At 43.7% G+C, this 21633-nt stretch overlaps 1 protein-coding gene across 3 annotated transcripts in view; it reads right to left on the bottom strand.

The window, feature by feature from the left end:
• Positions 1 to 21633, bottom strand: part of ldlrad4a (low density lipoprotein receptor class A domain containing 4a) — a 442850-nt gene that overhangs the window by 42318 nt on the left and 378899 nt on the right. The window lies entirely within an intron of this gene.

Here is a 21633-nt window from a genome sequence, read left to right on the forward strand (position 1 = left end):
AGACATTTCAACTTCTGGGTTCTTCAGCCAGCTTACCACAAAGGAAACTAGAACAGTACATGAGAGTATGTGCAAAGTCCAACGGACGGATGAGACAACACCCTCTAACTTATAGAGAATTCTTACTACTTCTCTCACAACCCTGGCGTTGAAAATATCTGCTTGTATTAGACATTATCTTACATATTCGTACACCAAATATTTTTGTCAAGTTCTATGGCAAGTGAAATCAATTTTTCTGGTTTTGAAATATACATGTTTGGGACAAAACTGCACTCAAAGCTCTTCTTATATTTTCAAACAAAACATTCTCTGTCATGCCACTGCACTATTTTCCAGTGCTTTAGGTTCAGCCGTTTAGTTGTCAAAAATCATATTTAAAACTGCACATGACAATCCACACAAGGAAACAAACAGTATTTCTTCTTTAATTAACAAATCGATGACACCTTCAAACAAGCTTTGCTTCTATACAGTCAGGATGAGGACTATTGCGCTAATTCTTCCTGAGAGTGAAATTTCCATCAGCAGTATTTGTAAGCAGTTATTAAAACCCTTTCATTTCCTGCTGGGCACACTAGAACAAAAATCAGCAGGCAAAGAGTGTCTATATTGAAAAGCATGGATATTTAACATTAACATGATGTCATCAAGTTAACAAGACCTTGGAGGCCATCTAATATTTCCACACGATCATCTCCATTTTAAAAGATAAACAACTGCAAATCACAAAATCAGGGGAACTGGAACGGTTCAAAGATCAAATATTACAATAATCTATGAAACAACATTTTTTAGTGGAAACTAATTTTGTTTTTGCCTGACTCTTTAGTTATTTGTTTTTATCAATTTTTACTTCTCCCTAAATGTTAGATTCCCATAATGCTAAAGTAGGATGTGTCAATGCAAATTTGTTGTATTTTTTTCTCCTTTCTCTTAAGAATCAGGGAAGCTGGAAGAGTTCCTGTTTTGAAAAAGGAGTAAGGACTCATTAACCTGAAGAAATGTAGGCCATCTTAAGCCAAAACCTGGCAGAACAGCAGAAGAAGCTCAAACAGACCCTGCTTGATGACAGAGTTTGAGACAAGGTGGGCAACCTTCGCAGGGAAAAACAAAACTTGTTGAAAGACCTTCACAGACTACAAGATTCCCTCAGGTCAAAGTTTGTACCTTTGGAAAAGTATGAAGAGAAATAGAAAGAATTCAGCATTTTTCTGAAGAAACTTTCCAAAACAGTTCCTTTGACATGTCTTCCTTCTTCCTTAACCCTCAACTGTGTCCGGCCCATCTCCCTCACATCTGCCCTCACACTTTCCTCTCCCTCTCAGAACCATGATAGGGTCCCCCTTGTCCTCACTTATTACCCCACCAGCCTCCAGGTTCAAATGATCATCCTCCGCCATTTCCGCCAACTCCAGCATGATGCCACTACCAAGCACATCTTCCCTTCCCCCTCCTGGCAGCGTTCCACAGGGATTGTACCCTCCGGGACACCCTGGTCCACTCCTCCATCGCCCCCCCTACACTTCAACCCCCTCCCACGGCACCTTCCCATGCAACCACAGAAGGTGCAACACCTGCTCCTTTACTTCCCCCCTCCTCACCATCCAAGGGCCCAAACAATCCTTTCAAGTGAAGCAGCACTTCACTTGCACTTCCCTCAATTTAGTCTACTGCATTCGCTGCTCCTATCGCGGTCTCCTCTACATTGGAGAGACCAAACACAGACTGGGTGCCCGCTTTGCGGAACACCTTCGGTCTGTCCGCAAGCATGACCCAGACCTCCCTGTTGCTTACCATTTCAACACACCACCCTACTCTCATGCCCACATGTCTGTCCTTGGCCTGCTGCAACGTTCCAGTGAAGCTCAATGCAAACTGGAGGAACAGCACCTCATCTTCCAACCAGGCACTTTATAGCCTTCCAGACTTAAATATTGAGTTCAACAATTTCAGATCATGAACTCTCTCCTCCATCCTCACCCCCTTTCCGATCCCACTTTTTCCAATAATTTATGTTTTTTTCACAACTAGTTTTTTCTCTTCCCTATTTTAAAATTTATTTTGATCTATTGTTTCATCTCCACCTTTTAGCCCATTTCGATCCCTTCTCCCCACCCCACCCACACTAGAGCCATCTGCCACTAGCTTGCTTCCCTTAATGTCCCCATTACCACATCTTTTAGATAATGTCAACACCCCTTTGTCCTTTTATCTATGACATCTTTGGCAGTCTCTTCTTGGACTCCACCTATTACTGGCCCCCTATCGAGCTCTCCTGTCCCAGCCCCTTCTATTAGCTTGTATTTCATCTCATTTCTATATGTCTTAGTTCTGATGAAGGGTCATACGGACTCGAAATATCAACTGTATCCCTCTCTGCAGATGCTGTCAGACCTGCTAAGTTTTTCCAGATATTTTTGTATTTGTTCTAGATTTCCAGCATCTGCAGTATTTTGCTTTTATATTAAACTAAAGAAAGAGTTAGCAGAGAAGACACAACAATGTTCAATGTTCCAGGAGGCTGCAAACAAATACAAAAAAAAGACGGAAGAGCTGAAGAATCAGCTAAATGAAGCCAAAGAGGTCTTGGAAGCAAAAGTCGCAGAATTTTCCAAGAAGCAGACAGATAATAAAATTTTGGGAGGCTCAGCCCCTGAGATCAGGCAAGTTGAGCTTGCATCTGAGAGAAGTCTGGCCTATAGTGAAGTCAAAAAGAAGGCCAAACCATCATCTTTGGTGTCAAGGAGTTTCACCAGTACATAAACGGCTGTCATTTTACAATTGTTTCAGGCCACAAACTATTGCTGGGGCTGTTTATTGAGGACAAGGCTATATCACCCATAGCCTCAGCAAGAATATAACGATGGGCTTTAATTCTGGCAGCATACAAATGCTCTTTCATACATAGGCCTGGCAATCAAATCGCAAACGCCGATGCCCTTAGTCATTTGCCTTTACAAGTAAATGATGAGCTCATCCCAGTTCCACAGGAACTTGTTTCACTGTTAAATTTTTTAGATTCCTTGCAGGTACGTGCTCAACCAATCAGAGACTGGACAAGTCGGGACCCAGTCCTATCTCAAATATGAGAACAAATGCTGCATGGTTGGTCACAGGAAAGGAGACTATATCTGATGAAATTAAACTGTACTTCAACAGAAGACATGAAATAACCAACTAGGATGGCATCTTATTGTGGGGAGCATGAGCGATAGTTCCTCCAAAGAGAAGGGAGCCACTTTTAATTGAACTACACAGTGCCCATCCAGGAATTTCCCAAATGAAGACCATAGCACGCAGCTATCTATGGTGGCCTGGGATAGATGGCGAAACAGAGGGTTTAGTAAAGAACTGTGTGTAATGTCAGCAACTGCAAAAGTTGCCCGTGACAGATCCGTTACTCCTATAGGAGTGGCCACGTAGATGCTGGGTGCGGTTACACATTGACTATGTTGGAACTTTCCTGGGAACAACGTTTCTGCTATTGTCAATGCCCATTCGAAATGGTTGGATATATATGAGGTGAAGTCACCAATGTTAGCCGCTAAAATTGAGAAACTACGTCAGAGTTTTGCCATTCACAGACTACCAGAAGTAGTCATTTCCGATGACGGCACGGCATTTACAAGTGCTAAGTTTCAATGGTTTGTTAGCCTCAACAGTATCACTCATGTGAAAACTGCAGCGTACAACAAATATTCAAAGCAGGCATGAGAAAGCTAACTGGCTCTTCCTTGGCAACCAAGCTAGCACGCTTTTTTTTTCATTACAGTATTACCCCTCACACAACAGGTGCCACACCTGTGGAATTATTATTGAAACGCCGTCTCAGGATGAGATTAAGCTTAATAAAACCGAATTTAGAAGGGAAGATGGAAAGGAGTCAGGGAAGCCAGAAAACTAGACACAACTGGCATAGTTGTGAGAGGTAAATTTACTATGGGAGAGCCGGTATACATGAAGAACTTCGGAGAAGGACCGAAATGGTTACCGCGTGAAATAAGTGCCACGACTGGACCTCTAACTTACCATGTGGAGGTGGGAGGCTGGATTTTATCAGGAAATATGTGGACCATTTAAGGGAGAGAGAGACAAATCACCAAGATTTGGTTCCACCAGAGATCATGATCAGATCTGCATTTCCTGTTGAGGATACTCAATCAAGGATAGACATGTCTGCTGTTCCTGTAAGAGTTGAGGAGACAGAACTGCAAATGCCCACCAAATCACCTGATGTTCAGGCAACCCCTGAAAAGGAGATACCTGAGGAAGAATGTGAAGTTGTGGAGCTGCTACGTTCCACACATACCAGGAAACCATCTGAGAGACTGAGCTTGTAAATTCCTTATCCCAAATATTATGTTCTCTTGAAAAATGTGTACCTTTAAGAATAATATGTTAGGAGCGATCACATGATCTATAGTAACCAATAGAAGAGTTGCGCGAGTTACCTAAGCAGTCAGTGTAGAGATAGAGTTGGAGTTGAAAGCACATGTGTAGTTGCTGCTGAGTATGTTGTAAATAAACTTAATGTTTCCACTCAAGACATGTCTACAGATTAATTCTATCAGTAATGGTAGCAACTCGGCCACCCTTACAACAGCACCCAATACAATCTAGCAAGTCAATATTTCTTACCCGCAGTTCACATGAACATTTGGTGAAATGAAGCAATAAGTGTATGCAATGCTTACAAATTACAAACTAAACTTGCAAATAATCTTTGTATTGTCCAGAGACAAAAAAAAATGTCTCCTGTAACTATGTTAATTTCTCATATTCTGGATGCTATTCGATTACTTTCACAGATTTTCCAAATAAATAAATGGGTGCTTTTCTTCATTGTTAATATTCCATTGACAAAATTACATTCTCAGAACCAGCACGTTGCAAAACTCCATAGGCATCACCCAGTACCCTTGGCCCCCTCAGTCCTCAGATTCACTGTATCTAGTCTCTTGGCCAACCTATTAGTCAGTTCACCAAGAACGGAGAAAAACAGTGCCTCCAAGGGAGCCACAGAGGTGATGGCAGAAACTATAGGAGAGGAATACTGCATCACCCAGTCCACCTGATGCATTTACCCTAAAAGCCAATCATCTTCTTCAATTCTCTGCCCAAAGGCAGGTCCCCACAGTGCTGCGATCTCCAACATGGGTAGGAAAAAGAGGCAGAGCGTAAGAGGAAGACACTGGGACAGACAGTCAGCAGCTCCGAGAGGACAGTGTCAGAGGAGGATCCTGGGACAGGCAGTCAGCAACACCTAGAGGACCTAGTCCATCTACAGAACCTAGCATCTAGTCTATACTCAAGTAGGAGTAAGGGTAAAATAAAAGCAAGGGTCCATATTCTACTTAGTTAAGATATGTCTGGGGACTTCAGTCCTGTGATTTATACATCCTGATATGTACAGCCATGTGGGAAATCCTAGACATTACTGGCAGTCTGGTTGACCATGTGTGCAGGAGGTACCTCCAATGGGAGCAACTGGGGCTCCGGGTCTTAGAGCTTGAGCGGCAGCTGGGGGCACTATGGTGTATTCACAAGGCTAAGAGGTTTGTGGATAGCACGTTTCAGGACGTGGTCACTCGCAGCTTAAGGAAGTACAAGCAGAGAGGGAATGGGTGACCGCCAGACAAATGAAGGTGACCAGATAGGTAGTGAGGGAATCCCGAGTGCATCTTGCTTGCAAACTGTTTTTCGGCCTTGGAAAATGGTGAGTGTGACGGTTCCTCTGTGGAGGCCAACCAGAGCCGAGGTCATGGCACTGTGGGTGGTCCAGCTGCTCAGGGGAGGAGGAAAAAGTATGGAAGGGCAATAGTGGCAGGGAATTCATGAGTGAGGAGAGTAGACAGGCACTTCTGCGGCTGTAGACATGGCTCCAGGATGGTGAGTTGCCTCCTGGGTGTCAGGGTCAAGGGTGTCACGGAAAGGCTGCAGAGCATTCTGAAGGGGAAGAGTGAACAGCCAGAGGTCATGGTCCATGTTGGGACCAATGACATAGGAAGAAAGAGAAATGAGGTCCTGCAAGCAGACTTTAGGGAGTTAGGTAGGAAATTGAAAAGCTGGACTTCAAAGGTAGTAATCTCTGGATTACTCCCGGTGTCACGCAATAGTGAGTATAGGAACAGAAGGATTAGAGCAGATGAATGTGTGGTTGGAGAGATGGTGCAGGAGGGAGGGCTTTAGAGTCCTGGGGCACTGGGACCATTTCTGGGGGAGGTGGGACCTGTACAAGTTGGACAGGTTGCAGCTGAATAGGAATGGGAGAGACATCCTTGCGGGGAGGTTTGCTAATGCTGTTGGGGCTGATTCAAACTAACTTGGCAGGGGGATGAGATCCTGAAAATTAGTTCAGAGGGGAGAGAAGCTGAGATGAAATTAGAAGTTAAAATGCTAGTAAGTGAGTCTGGAAGGCAGAGGAAACATAGGTTAAATAAGAAAGAAGTGAGTTTAGCAAGGCTAAATGGAATATATTTTAATGCAAGGAGGGTGAGGAACAAGACAGACGAGCTGAGGATGCAGACAGGCACGTAGGAGTATGATATCATAGCTATGACCAAGACTTGGCTAAAAGGAGGGCAGGATTGGCAGCTCAACATTCCTGGTTACACGGTATTCAGACAAGATAAGAGAGCGGGATAGAAGAGGAGGGGGACGGGGGGACGGTTGCCATATTGATTAAGGAATCAATTATAGCAGTGAGGAGGGATGATATCTTGGAAGGATCATCAAATTAAGCCATATGGGTAGGAGTAAAAAACACAAAAGGGGCAAACACGTTGTTGGGTGTGTACTATAGACCCCCAAACAGTCACAGAGAGATAGAGGATCAAATATGTAATCAAAGTTTAGAGAAGTGTAAGAATAATAGGGCAGTAAAAGTAGGGGATTTTAACTACCCAAATATTAACTAGGATAAACTTTAGTGTGCAAGGTAGGGAGGGACCCTAAATTATTAAGTTCCATCCAGGAGAACCTTTTTAACCAGTCCGTAGAAAGTCCAACAAGGGAGGGGGCAGGTGCAGTTCTGGACATAATATTCAGAAATGAGCCCAGGCAAGTAGAAGGCATATCAGTAGAGGAGCATTTTGGAGATAGTGACCATAACTCGGTTGGATTTAGGATCGTTATGAAAAAGGGTAAGGTTGGGCCAGGAATAAAAGTTCTAAAGTGGGGAAAGGCTAATTTTAATAAGATAAGATATGATTTGGCCCAAGTGGACTAGGAGCAGCTGCTTGCAGCTAAAACTTTGTCAGAGCATTCAAGCAGGAAATAGCGAGAGTACAGGGCAAATATGTAAGCAAAGGGGGGAACCAAGTCCGGAGAACCCTGGATGTCAAGGGACATAAAGGTTAGGACTAAGAAGAAAAGAGACGCTTATGGCAGATACCCAGGACTCATTATGGCAGAGTTCCTAGAGGAGTATAAAAAGCGCAGGGAGGAACTTTAAAAGGAAATTAAGAAAGCTAAGAGAGTGCATGAGAAAACATTGGTGGGCAGAACAAAGGAAAACCCAAAGGGGTTTTTTAAATATACAAAGAGCAAGAGAATAACTAGGGAAACAGTAGGGCCAATTAGGGACCATAGAGGTAATGTGTGTGTGGACCTGGAAGACATGGGTACAGTTCTCAATGAATGTTTTGCATTGGTTTTCACAATGGAAAAGGAGACAGGGAAAGACATCAGGGTGGAGAACTGAAATATTAGACGAAACTAACATAGAGAGAGAGAGGAGGTACTAACGGGTTTAGCGGCCTTAAAAGTGGATAAACCTGCAGGCCCGGATGAGATGCATCCCAGGCTGTTGAGGGAGGCAAGGGAGGAGATATCAGGGGCCCTGGCAGTAATTTTCAAATCCTCTCTGGCCATAGGTGAGGTGCTAGAGGACTGGCGGACTGCTGACATTGTCCCATTATTAGAAAAGGGAGGAAAGATTAGACCAGGAAATTACAGGTCAGTCAGTTTAACCTCGGTGGTGGGGAAGTTACTAGAAAGAATTCTGAGGGACAGAATATATCTGCAGTTGGAGAGACACGGATTAAACAGGATAGTCAGCATGGATTTGTTAAAGGAAGGTTGTGTTTGACAAAGTTGATCAAATTTTTTGAGGAGGTGACCAGGAGTGTTGAAGAGAGTAACGCATTTAATGTGGTCTACATGGACTGTAGCAAGGCTTTTGATAAGGTCCCTCATGGCAGACTGGTTAAGATAGTAAGAGCCCATTGGATCCAAGGCAATTGGTATGTTGGATACAAAATTGGCTGAGAGGCAGGAAGCAGTTGGTGATGGTAGATGGATGTTTCTGTGACTGGAAGTCTGTTTCCAGTGGGGTTCCGCAGGGCTCAGTGCTGGGCCCTTGTTGTTTGTGGACTAAAATGATTTGGACTTAAATGTAGGGGGTATGCTCAAGAAGTTCACGGATGACATGAAAATTGGTAGGGTGGTAAATAATGAGGTGGTTAGCTGTAAAGTGCAGGAGCATATCAATGGCCTGGTCAGATGGGCAGGGCAGTGGCAAATGGAATTCAACCTAGTTAAGTGTGAGGTAATGCACTTGGGGAGGGCTAACAAGGCAAAGGATTACACTATGAATGGTAGGACCCTGGAAAGTACTGAAGATCAGTGGGACCTTGGTGCGTATATCCGCAGATCCCTGAAGGCAGCAGATAAGATGGTTAAGGCGGCATATGGAATACTTGCCTTTATTAGCCGAGGTATAGAACACAAGAACAGGGAGATTATGCTGGAACTGTATAAAATGCTGGTTAGGTCACAACTGGAGTACTGCATGAGTTCTGGTCACCACATTATAGGAAGAATGTGATTGCACTGGAGAGGGTGCAGAGGAGATTTACCAGGATACTGCCTGGGCTGGAGGGTCTGAGCTTTGAGGAAAGATTGGATTGGCTGGGCTTGTTTTCCTTAGAGCAGCAAAGTTTGAGAAGGGACCTGATAGAGGTGTATAAGATTATGAGGGGCATAGATAGGGTGGATAGGAAGGCACTTTTTCCATTAGTAGAGGGGTCAATAACCAGGGGACACAGATTTAAGATAAGAAGTAGAAGGCTAAGAGGGGAGTTGAGGAGAAATTTTTTCACCCAGAGGGTGGTGGGAATCTGGAACTCACTGCCTGAAAGGGTGGTTGAGTCAGAAACTCTCTTAACATTTAAGAAGTGTTTAGATATTCACTTGCATTGCCATAGCCTCCAGGGCCATGGGCCAAGCACTGGAATTAGTGTAGTCAGATCTTTGTTGACCAGTGTGGACATGATGGGCCAAATGGCCTCCTTCTGTGCTGTAAACATCTATGAGGCAGCTCCTGAATCCATCATAGCTGGAATGGGGTTTGAAACTCCTTGCTGTTGTCAACAATCTGAGCCATACTGGTCATCCAGCCAACTGAGCCAAAATGCCCCTCAAGGGGTTCAAGTTGCTATGGCAACATGTGCTTTTACATGCATGTTGTAGTCTGGAGTTATGCACAGTTAAAGGCTCCAATTCTCCTTCTATCACATGACTGACCAGGAATCTCTACTGCTCTTACCACCTGCCATTGATGTATGCTGCAGATTGATACTCAATTTATTTGGCCACATCATGAACGCACTTTTCTTGGCCAAAAAGGCCTGGAGGGGGACCTGAGCCCAGAGCTTCAATAAGCTAAAACGTAAAAATATAGGAGTAGCACTTTTTAATGAATGGCATAGTTTAAAATTAAGAAAATATTAATTTCAGCATGGGTGTGTGATATAAGCATGTGGACTTCACTCAGTATTGAGCTGTTTGATAACAAGGAAGAAACAGTGAAGTCCCATGCCTGAACAACCGTGTGCCAGGAAAAACTAGTGATTTGGAAAAACTGTGCTTTGGATTTAGAAATTAATAAATTCTGGGCCTTGGAGCCTACATGAAGTTGCAACCCTAAGTGAAGATAACAAGGATCTGAAGCAGTCCTGCCTGAGCATGAGTTCAGGTCCAAGAAGGATCAGTGAAGCCTGGGATCTTAGGTCATAAGCTGAGGCTGGGTAACAGAAAGGATTGGTGGCTCTTGCAGCCCTGAACAAAATGGCAGCTGGCATTTGGAATATGGCATCTGTATAATCCCTTCTAGCCAATTGATCAGTAGTGTATTAATGGAACTGTGGGCTGTGGGTCACTCCAGGCAATTTTTAGGTATTTCTTAAAACCCAGACATAAGCTGTGTATATTGACAAAATACACTTCTCGACTGTTTGCTTTAAATCTGCAACTGTTTAAGATATTTAAGCCCTAAAAATGCTAATGATTTGAACTGAAATACAAGTTATCTAAATTTAAAATAAAGGACAATGTTTAATTTTCATGTTCCCATACAATCTGAAACTCTGATAATCCAATAACGACGTGCAGTGAGGACACTTCACAGATCTTCACATAGCTTATGTGAATGTCTGACTCCTGTCTGTCCGAAGGCAGTCCGCTTGCGCCCCGTGATCAGGGTCATATCCTGAAGATGCAGCCATGAAACTTTGAAAGCACCTGATCCTTTGTCTGCCTTCAGCACCTGACCCTTTCAGGAGCACAGCGTCACTGGTCACAGATGCTGAAGAGATGGGGGCCAGTCCCACCTTAAAGGTGCTGAGAGAACACAGAAAGAATGACGGAACTCTGTGATGCCAGCCCATGACATTCTGGCAGCAATGACAAGCACTGTCGAGGTGCAGGCATCACTAATATGTCCAGGGAGTGTGAGGCAGTACCATCACTTTGGTCTGAAGGCTGCACAAAGCACAGCGAAGAGGCCCTGGACTGAAACACCTGCCTTTATCATGTGCAGAACGGTTTGCATCTGAGTGACACGAACACTGCTCATCAGAACAAGGAGCCATAGGCACCTTCAGATTCATCTTTAGGGGTTTCTTGGGGGCCTGATTGGAGGCCATGGGTCATGGACTCCGTCGGCTGTTTCCCGATGTGCCTGTGGAAGCAAGGGGAGATAATTAGTGCATGGCAGCGGCCTGTGATACAGGACACATCACACACAGCATGGTTGTCTCGTGGATGCTGCACTGCTGGATCCTCAATTGGTAGTGCATGGTAACCTCACCGTCAGAACAGGAACGATCCAGATCTTTGCCGGCCAGCTCGATGATTCTGTTTTCAAAGTCCGTGAGGATCTTGATTTCAGGCACTCCTCCACCAGTCTGTGACCTCTCCCTCTAGCTGTGTGCCAGCTTGTCCTGCATGAATAGAGATGGCGAGTGGAAGCAGGACACTGAAGGAGATCATTCATCCTCTTTCGGCACTGGGTGGCTGTCTTCTTTTGCAGGGCATTGACGCCGACCACCGCCTCCCAAGCCAGATTGGCAATGTTGCTGCCAATCCTGCAGCCAGAGCAGAGGTAGAGGACATCATGGTGGGCCCCCACGGCGTCCAAAAGGTGCTTAAGGGTTGCATCATTGAATCTGGGGGCTGCAGTTCTTTTGCCTTTCAGGGCTATATCTTCCATGCAGCGGTCATGTGCGTGCGGCTGCACTTTAAATATGGAGCCCACCCGCCAACGAAATGGTGTCCTTCCTGGGAATACATAATTAACGCGGCAGGTTTGGGGCAATATGGTGTGAGAAGCCGCCATTGTGGCCAGGGGGTAAAATGTAGTTTTTCTCACCCGCTACAGCACTTAGTGCAAATCTGGGATGATTCTGCCCAATGTCTCTTAGTCACTTAATGGTATTCATTGCTCGGAGGTAAGGAAGCATAGTGGTTACATTACTGGACTAGTAACATAGGGACCTGTATGAATGATCCAAAGACACATGTTCAAAGACTTGTGTACCACAGCAACTAGGAAATTTAAATCTGGTAAATTACATAAATCTGGAATAAAAGGCAAGTAATGGTGACCATGAAACTACCCAATTGTAATAAAAACCAGTCTGGTTTGCTCATGTTCTATATGGAAGGAAATCTGCCATCCTTACCCGATGACCAATATGTGACTCCAGACCCACAGCAATGAGGTTGGCAGGTGGTGTTGGCAGGCTTAAAAGTTGGCAAATCTCTAGGTCCAAATGATTTGTGTTCCAGGCTGCTGAGGGAGGCAAGGGAGGAGATCGCAGGGGCTCTGACCCAAATTTTTAATTCCTCTCTGGCCACAGGGGAGGTGCCAGAGGACTGGAGAACAGCTAATGTGGTTCCGCTATTTAAGTAGGGTTATAGAGATAAGCCAGGGAACTATAGGCCACTGAGTCTCACATCAGTGATAGGGAAACTATGGGAGAAAATTCTGAAGGAGAGAATTTATCTCCACTTGGAGAGGCAAGGTTTGATCAGGGAAAGTCAGCATGGCTTTGTCAGAGGGAGGTCATGCCTAACAAATTTGATTGAATTTTTTGAGGAGGTGACCAAGTGTGTAGATGAGGGTAGTGGAGTTGATGTACTTTATATGGATTTCAGCAAAGCCTTTGACAAGGTCCCACATGGGAGACTTATAAAGAAGGCACATGGGATGTTGGTGATTTGATAAGGTGGATTCAAAATTGGCTCCGTTGTAGGTGACAAAGGGTGATGACAGAAGGATGTTATAGTGACTGGAAGCCAGTGTCCAGTGGCGTACCACAGAGATCTGTGCTGGGTGCCCTATTATTTGTCATTTATATAAACGACATAGATGACCATATGGGGGGTAGGATTAGTAAGTTTGCGGATGACACAAAGATTGACTGGGTGGTTAAAAGTGAGATTGAGTGTCTTGGGTTACAGGGAAATTTAGACGGGATGGTCAAATGGGCAGATAAGTGGCAGATGGAAATTAACCCTGAAAAGTGTGAGGTGATACACTTTGCAAGGAGTAATTTGACAAGGAAGTATTCAATGAACGGCATGACACTAGGAAATTCTGAGGAACAAAGGGACCATGGCGTGTGTGTCCAGAGATCTCTGAAGGTGGAGGGGCATGTTAGTGGGGTGGTGAAAAAGGCATATAGGACACTTGCCTTTATCAATCGAGGCATAGAATACAAAAGTAGGGAGATCATGCTGGAGTTGTATAGAACATTGGTGAGGCCACAGCTGGAGTACTGTGTGCAGTTCTGGTTGCTACATTATAGGAAGGATGTGACTGCACTAGAGGGGGTGCAGAGGAGATTCACCAGGATGTTGCCTGGGATGAAACATTTAAGTTATGAAGAGAGGTTGGATAGACTTGGGTTGTTTTTGTTGCAGCAGAGAAGACTGAGGGGCAACCTGATTGAGGTGTACAAGATTGTGAGGGGCATGGACAGGGTGGATAGGGAGCAGCTGTTCCCCTTAGTTGAAGGGTCAGTCACAAGGGGACACATGCTCAAGGTGAGGGGCCGGAGGTTTAGGGGGGATGTGAAGGAAAACTTTTTTACCCAGAGGGTAGTGATGGTTTAGAATGCACTGCCTGGGAAGGTGGTGGAGGCAGATTGCCTCACATCCTTTAAAAAGTACCTGGATGAGCACTTGGCACGTCATAACGTTCAAGGCTATGGGCCAAGTGCTGGTAAGTGGGATTAGGTAGGTAGGTCAGGTGTTTCTCACGTGTTGGTGCAGACTCGGTGGGCCGAACAGCCTCTTCTGCACTGTGTGATTCTGTGACTCTTAACTGCCCTCTATTACAGCCATTCAGTTGTCTAGGGATAGATAATAAATGGGCAATAATGCCCACATCCTGCGAATGAATAAAATAAAACACATGAAAGTTGTCATCCTGTTCCCAAGGTGACTTGGTTGAAGACACATAAGGACAACACGGGGTACCAATGTTTGTTGTCATGGATAGGGGAGAGATGGTAAGATGCTCCATCCCACCAACACCCCATTTTTTCCACCTGTTGACTAACTGCAACAAGACGTGTTTAAAAAAGAAGTGCGTTAACCGCTTAAGTGCTGTGACTTTCAAGGACAAACTGAAGACAGGCTTTCTCGTAGGTTTAAATTAAAAGAAAGAATACACGTTTATTTCCTCAACACCCAAAATGTAACCGCAACAGCATGCACTCACTCATTCACTAGACACACACATAAGAAAAGGTGATTACAAGAAGGTAAAGCATGCACTTTTAAAAGTCACTTTTACTATTAGTTCTCGAGGTGATAGCTGAAAATGTTGCAGGCCTGAGGGTTCTCTCTTTGTTCACTGAAGATAACGAAGCTTGGAAGTTTCTGGCAATGAACTCACAGTAGCTTACTCCATGTAATAGCAGGTTTTGGCTTTGCTGCAGTCGAAGTTGTAGTTGAGGCCCTATAGTGAATATGTAATTTGCAGAGTAGCCCCACTTTTCTCTGCCTGTGTGAATTTCTAGGCAAAGTTCTTCCTTTTCTAGGCAATGTCTTTGTCCCAGACTGACTGCCCTGGGCAGCTCAAGATATGAGTTAATAAGGTATTTCCTCCTATAAACTATGTCATCTGATCTCAGCATTAGTATTCCCATTCTCCACACAATTGGTTCCTAACGACATTAGCATATACACACAATACAGACATATGAAATAGGAGCAGATGTAGGCCATTCGGCCCCTCAAGTCTGCGCTGCAATTCAATAAAATCATGGATGATCTCTGTTTCGAATTCTACATTCCCATCTACTCCTGATAACCTTCAGTTCCCTTGCCTAACAAGAATCTATCTACCTCCGCCTTAAAAATATTCAATAACCCTGCTTCCATTGCCTTCTGAGGCAGAGTGTTCCAAAGTTGCTCAACCCTCTGAGAGAAAAAATATCTCCTCATCTCTGTCCAAAAAGAGTAACGCCAAATTTTAAAACAGTGCCCTCCTGGTTCTGGGCTCACCCACAAGAGGAAACATCCTTTCCACATCCAGCTTGTCAATACCGTTCAGGATATTATATACTTCAATCAGGTCAACCCTCATTCCTCGAAACTCTAGTGGAAACAAGCCCATTCTGCCTAATGTTAGGAAATACAGACAGTTTAAGTAAGTTATATGTATATTTGTGGTGTTAGGAAAGGATTTAGCTTTAAAATTTAAGTTTGATTTGTATTTCTCTATTTGTGTGTTAAGAAAAGGTCAAGTTGAGTTTTAGTTTCACTTTAAAAAGTGAAAACTGGGATCTAGTTTCATTTTGGGTGGAGACCACAGGTCTAAAGCTGTTTGCGTACCTGCATTTCTAATAAGTTTTACAACTCCATGAGAAGTTAAAGCAAACACAAGAGTAGGAAAAACTGTGCTGTTGCCTAACAGGGATCCAGAGAGGCAGGACCACTCCCCCCCACCCCCTCCTACCCACACACACACACACACACACACACACACACACACACACACACACACAAAACAGCAGTTTGAGGGCAGTTGGAAGATGGTACCAGGACAGGTGACCCAAGGGAGAGGAACATCAGAAGGCGAATTTGAAATCCTGGAGTTGGATCGTTGCAGGAGGTGTCTGAGAGAAAGCATCAGTTTAAGAGGCGATTCCAAAGCAAGTTCTTGGCAAGTGGAGATTGGAAACCCTTGTGTGAAAGTCAGAATTCAGTGAGATCGGTTGTCTCATAGTGTAACAAGCGTCTGGAAGGAGGTGAGGAGAGATCCATACCATCTGTTTGGGGTGGTATGCGTCAACTGGTTTCAGAGTGTGGTGTGTCTGACCACAAGTTGCCTATTGGTTTGCATGGACTATATCTCAATTGTGAATATTAGAGTATAGGATAGCTTTTGTAACTTGCGTTATCCTTACAAATCTGTATATATCTGTAAAGATATAGCTGTGAGTGAAGGAGTAATGTAATTTAGTTCATCTTTCCTTGTTAAATAAATGTTTTATTCTTTTGTTAAAAGTTCATTGCTAACTCCTGTGACTCTATTCAGTAGCTATTCTTCAGTATCTTAACAAAAAAATAAAAGTCAGGATCTATCAAGCTGGATTCTACCCTGGGATCAGGCTTGTCCAGTAGTAACATCAGCTGGAATCATAACATTAACCGTTCATCATAAGGCAACCCACTCATTCTAGCTATCAATCTAGTAAACCTCCTCTGAACCACCTGCAATGTGTTTACATCCTTCTTTAAATAAGGAGGCTAAAACTGCACACAGAATTTAAGATGGGGTCTCACCAATGCCCTGTATAACTGAAGCATAACATCCTTTTATGTTCAAATCCTCTTGTAAGAAAAGGATAGCACTCCATTAGCCTTCATAATTACTTGCTGTACTTGCATACAAGCTTTTTGTGGCTCATGCACTACAGTACCCCGATCCCTCAGCACTTGAATTCTGCAGCCATTCTCTGTTTAAGTGAAGTGAAAAACTTCACATTTTCCCACATTAGACTCCGTCTGCCAGATTTTTGCCCACTCACTCAACCAATCTATATCTGACTGTAACCTCCCCATGTGCTCTTCACAACATACTTTCCTACCTATCTTTGTGTCGTCTGCAAATTTAGCTATCATACCTTCACTCCCCTCATCTAAGTCATTGATATAAATTGTAAAAAGTTGAGGCACCAGCACAGACCTCCTGCGGAACTCCACTTATCACACCCTGTCAATCAGAAAAAGACCCAGTTATGCATACTCCCTGTTTTCTGCCAGCCAGCCAATCTTCTATCCATGTTATCCCCTACACCATGAGCTTTTATTTTCCACAATAACCTTTGATGTATCACCTTATCAAATGCCTTCTGGAAATCCAAGTACAGCACGTCTGCAGGCTCCCCTTAATCCACAGCTATCTTCCAATCTAATAGGACCTTTCCAGAATCTAGGGAGTTTCAGAAAATAGAGGTTTAGTCTGTGTGTGTGTTAATTGGGTTAAAGCCAGCCAGTCAGGGTGCTTTGATCTATAGTAGTTTTGAGGTGTAAACAGTAAGGTAAAGGTTGCATTTGCATTTTGTTGAATAAACTATTCAAAGACTGGAAGCAAAATTGTTAGGGGGAAGAAAGTAAATGAGAATTTATGGTAAGGGAGAATTCATTATGAGGGAATGAATTACTTAAATTAGAATCTATAGGCAGGACAGCGCAAATCAGTAAATCAACAATTAAACAGTTAAACCAGATGAACCTTATACGCTCTCAAACTTTGTACACCCTCAGGGTTTGCAATCACCAGCAAGATCCTGGGAGTTGGACTGGAGTCAGAGAATGGCAATAACATAGATTAAGTGTGCTCTTCAACAGATAGGGGAAGGACAGATGGTCTCAGTTTAGATTGGAAGGCAGGTCTCTGCCTGGGTGAAAGTAGGGTTATCTTTGTGCCAGAGACCTGTTTGTTTAATGTAAATCTATATGTCGACAAGATCGGAATCTGGCGGATGTTCTTGTATTGACCAATAATGTATAAATATGTTGAACACTTGCAGATTAGCAGAGTACTGTCTCAATCTGCATTGAGATGGTGCCCTCCTTGCAATTGCTCGAATAAACGATCATAACCTGTACCTGAGTCTCCTGTGGTCCGTTCATCAAAGACACATCAATTTGGCGTTGTCAGCAGGATACTTGGATCGGATCCTCGGGACAGCTCTGCAAAGTGGGTGAGTGTATTCATTTACCACCCGTAGTTAGTGCAGCAGGCCTACCTGAGAATGGTAGATTTTTGATCTACAAGGGATTGAAGGGTTATGGGCAGGGTGGGGAGCAGTGGGCAGGCAGGAAAGTGGAGTTGAGGCCACAATCAGATCAGCCATGATCTTACTGAACATGACAGGCTCGATGGGCTGAATGGCTTACTCTTGCTCCTATTTCTTTTGATCTAATGAACATACCTATATAAAATGGAGCACAGTGGTTCAAGAATGCACCTCACTACCAGCTTCTGAAGGGTAATTAGAAATGGGAAATAAATGCTGGCCTTATCAGCAATTCCCACATCCCATAAATGAATAATGGAAAAAAGCTTAGAGAGACACTTATACAGCTTGCAAGTACAATTGAACCAGAGCTAACATGAAGTGATCAATTTATGAGAACCTCCAGAATCTTACCAAGAAAAGACGGGTTTTTTTTAGGATTAAGAAAATGCCAACAAAGTATCATTCAATCCTGTGGTGTGGAATTCTGGGGCAATACTTATATCTGATTGCTGACTTCACAAATTAGCTCTGAGGATTCAACCTACCCCAGAAATAATAATCCGTTTCGAACCATTTCAGAACATTTCATGGTTGATTCCAGTCTTTTATGAAACCTATGGAAAATAAGACAAAATATGCCTATGGAGACCACTAAACTATTGTTAGGAAATAGAGATAGTTTAGGTAGGTTATATGTGTATTTGGGTGTGCTAAGAATAAGGTACTTCCTTAATGTTTAAGTTTGATTTGTATTTCTGTATTTGTGCATTAAGAAAAGGGAAAGTTGAGTTTTATTATCACTTTAAAAGATGCCTGCATTTTAATGAAGATTTTATGGCTCTTGAAGGGAGCAAAACAAACTGTGCTGAAAAGAACTGTGCTGTTGCCGAGCAACAGGGGTCCAGAGCGGGAGCCCCCACCCCCCAACACACACACACGCATGGACACAGAAACCAAAAACAGTTTGATTTCAGCTGAAGTAGGATTCCAGAGAGGCTGGACACCAGAGGGACAGATAGCAAGTCCCAAGCTAAAGCTGAAGCCAGCTGCCAAGAGAGGCTGGACAGGGGAGGAAACTGCAGAAACAGGTTCAAGAAACTAAAGAAGAAAGTCCCCAAATCCAGGAGAGTGTAACAAGAAAGGTCCCAAGTGAACAGTTTAGTCAAAGGAAGGACAGGATTCTGGCAAAGGTCCTGTTCTGTGGAAGTGAAAGTAAGGAGCAAAGAGGCAGGCTCCAAGCTTCAAGCTTAAAGAGAAGAAAGCTGCAGGGCTTTAAAGCGATATAGGCGTGCGAGAAGACGGATGATCCAAGGGGACAGCTGAAGGTCTGTAACCTTTCACTATGGGCTTGTGAAGCAGTGGTGTTCTGTTGACGGCTGAGTCAGAGTGAGAGAGTGCATGAAGGGAAACTTGAATGCACATGGTGATCCAGGGGAGAGGAAAACCAGAAGCAGAGTTCGAAACCCTGGAGGTGGACCCTTGTAGAAGCCATCTGTGAGAAAGCGTTGTTTGGGAGAAGATTTCGGAGCAAGTTCTTTGAGAATGGAGATTAGAAACCCTTGTGTGAAAGACAGAGTTCAGTGAGACCAGTTGGTTTACAGTGTGACAAAGCATCTGGGGGGAGTTGATGACAGATTCATAGCATCTGTTTGGGGTAGCATCTGTCACTTGGTTTCAGAGTGTTATGTGCCTGATCACAGGTCGCCTATTGGGTTTAAGTGGACTGTGTACTGTCAGGGAGATATAATTCTCATAATGTTATTGGAACTTATTGTAAAATAGTGGTATCTATGTCCATGTCCTACTGCAGCAAGACCTGGGCAATATCCAGGCTTCGGCTGACAAGTGGCAAGTAACATTCACACCACACAAGTGTCAGGCAATGACCATCTCCAACAAGAGAGAATCCAACTATCGCTCCTTGATGTTCAATGGTATTACCATAACTGAATTCCCCCACTATCAACATCTGTGTGTTACCATTGACCAGAAACCGAACTGGACTTATAAATACTGTGGCTACAAGAGCAGGTCGAAGGTTAGGAATCGTGTGACGAGTAACTCACCTCCTGACTCCCCAAAGCCTGTCCACCATCCACAAGGCACAAGTCAGGAGTGTGGTGGAATATTCCCCGCTGGCCTGGATGAGTACAGCTCCAACAATTCTCAATAAGTTTGATACCATCCAGGACAAAGCAGCCATATCCACAAACATTCACTCCCTCCACCACCAATGCACAGTAGCAGCAGTGTGTACCACCTACAAGTTGCACTGCAGGAATTCACCAAGGTTCCTACAATAGCACCTTCCAAATTCACTACCACTACCATCGAGAAGGACAAGGGCAACAGATACATGGGAATACCACCGCTTGGAAGTTCCCCTCCAAGTCACTCATCATCCTGAAATATATTGCTGTTCCTTCACTGTAGCTCGGTCATATACTTCAATCAAATCTCCTGTCATTCTTCTAAACTCCAGGGGAAACAAGCCCAGCCTGTCCAATCTTTCCTCATAAGATAACCCACTCATTCCAGGTATCAGTCTAGTAAACCTCCTCTGAACCGCCTCCAATACATTACACATCCTTCTTTAAATAAGGAGACCAAAACTACACACACTGTTCAAGGTGCAGTCTCACCAATGCCCTCTATAACTGAAGCATAACATCCTTACATTTATGTTCAATCCCTCTCGTAATAAAGCGTAACATTCCATTAGCCTGCTTGTTGTACCTGCATACATACTTTTTGTGACTCGTACTAGACCACCTAAATCCTTCTGCACCTCAGAATTATGCAGCCGTTCTCCATTTAAGTAATTCTTCCTGCTCAAGTGAACAACTTTACATTTTCCCACATTAAACTCCATTTGCCAGATCTTTGCCTATCTACATCCGTCTGCAACCTCCTTATGTCCTCTTCACAGCATACTTTCCTATCCATCTTTGTGTCATTTGCAAATTTAGCTACCTTGCCTTCACTGCCCTCATTTAAGTCATTGATGTAAATCACAGACCCCTGTGGGGACTCCATTCATCATATCCTGCCAATCTGAAAAGACTCATTTATGCATACTCTGCTTTCTGCCATCCAGCCAATCTTCTATCCATGCTAATATGTTACCCTCTACACCATGCGTTTTTATTTTCCGTAATAACCTTTGAAGTGACACCTTATCAAATGCCTTCTGGAAATCCAAGTACAGTAAGTCTACAGGCTCCTCTTCATCCACAGCACATGTTACTCCTTCATAAAGCTCCAAAAAATAGGTTAAACATGATTTTCCTTTCACAAAACCATCCTGACTCTTTCCGATTTCCTCGAGTTCTTCTAAGTGCCCAGCTATAACCTCCTTAATTATCGATTATGACAATTTCTCCACAACAGACGTCAAGCTAACTGGCCTCCCTCCCTTCTTGAATAGAGGGGTAATATTTGATACTTTCCAGTCTGATGAAACCTTTCCAGAATCTAGTGAATTTGGAAAATTAACACCAGCACCTCGATTAACCCATTAGGCATCTCTTTCAAGACCCTAGGATGTTGTCCAACAGGACCAGAGACTTGCAGCTCCATCAATTTTCTCAATACTGTTTCCCTATTGATTTCAATTTCACCAAGTTCCTCTCTCCCGTCCATCTCCTGATTTGCAGCAATTACTGGAATGTTCTTTGTATCCTCTATAGTGAACACAGAATCAAAATAATTGTTCATCTCTCCCACCATTTCCTTATTATCACAGAATCACGAGCTGTAACAGTGCAGGAGGCCATTCGGCCCATTGTGTCTGCACCGCTCTCTGAGCATTTTAACTTAGTGCCAATTTTCTGCCTTTTCCCAGTAACCTTACACGTTGTTTTTATTTAAATAATCATCCAATACCCTCTTGAATACCTCAGTTGAACCTGCTTCCATCACACTTGCAGGCAGTGCATTCCAAACCCTAGCTACTCGCTACGTGAAAAAGTCTTTTCTCACCTCACATTTGCTTCTTTTGCAAAGCACTAAAACTGTGCCCTCTGTTTCTCAACCTGTTTACGAGCCGGAACAATTTCTCCTTATCTACTCTGTTCAGTCCCCTCAT

The sequence above is a fragment of the Carcharodon carcharias genome, chromosome 6 (genome assembly GCF_017639515.1).
Source record: "Carcharodon carcharias isolate sCarCar2 chromosome 6, sCarCar2.pri, whole genome shotgun sequence".
NCBI lineage: Eukaryota > Metazoa > Chordata > Chondrichthyes > Lamniformes > Lamnidae > Carcharodon > Carcharodon carcharias.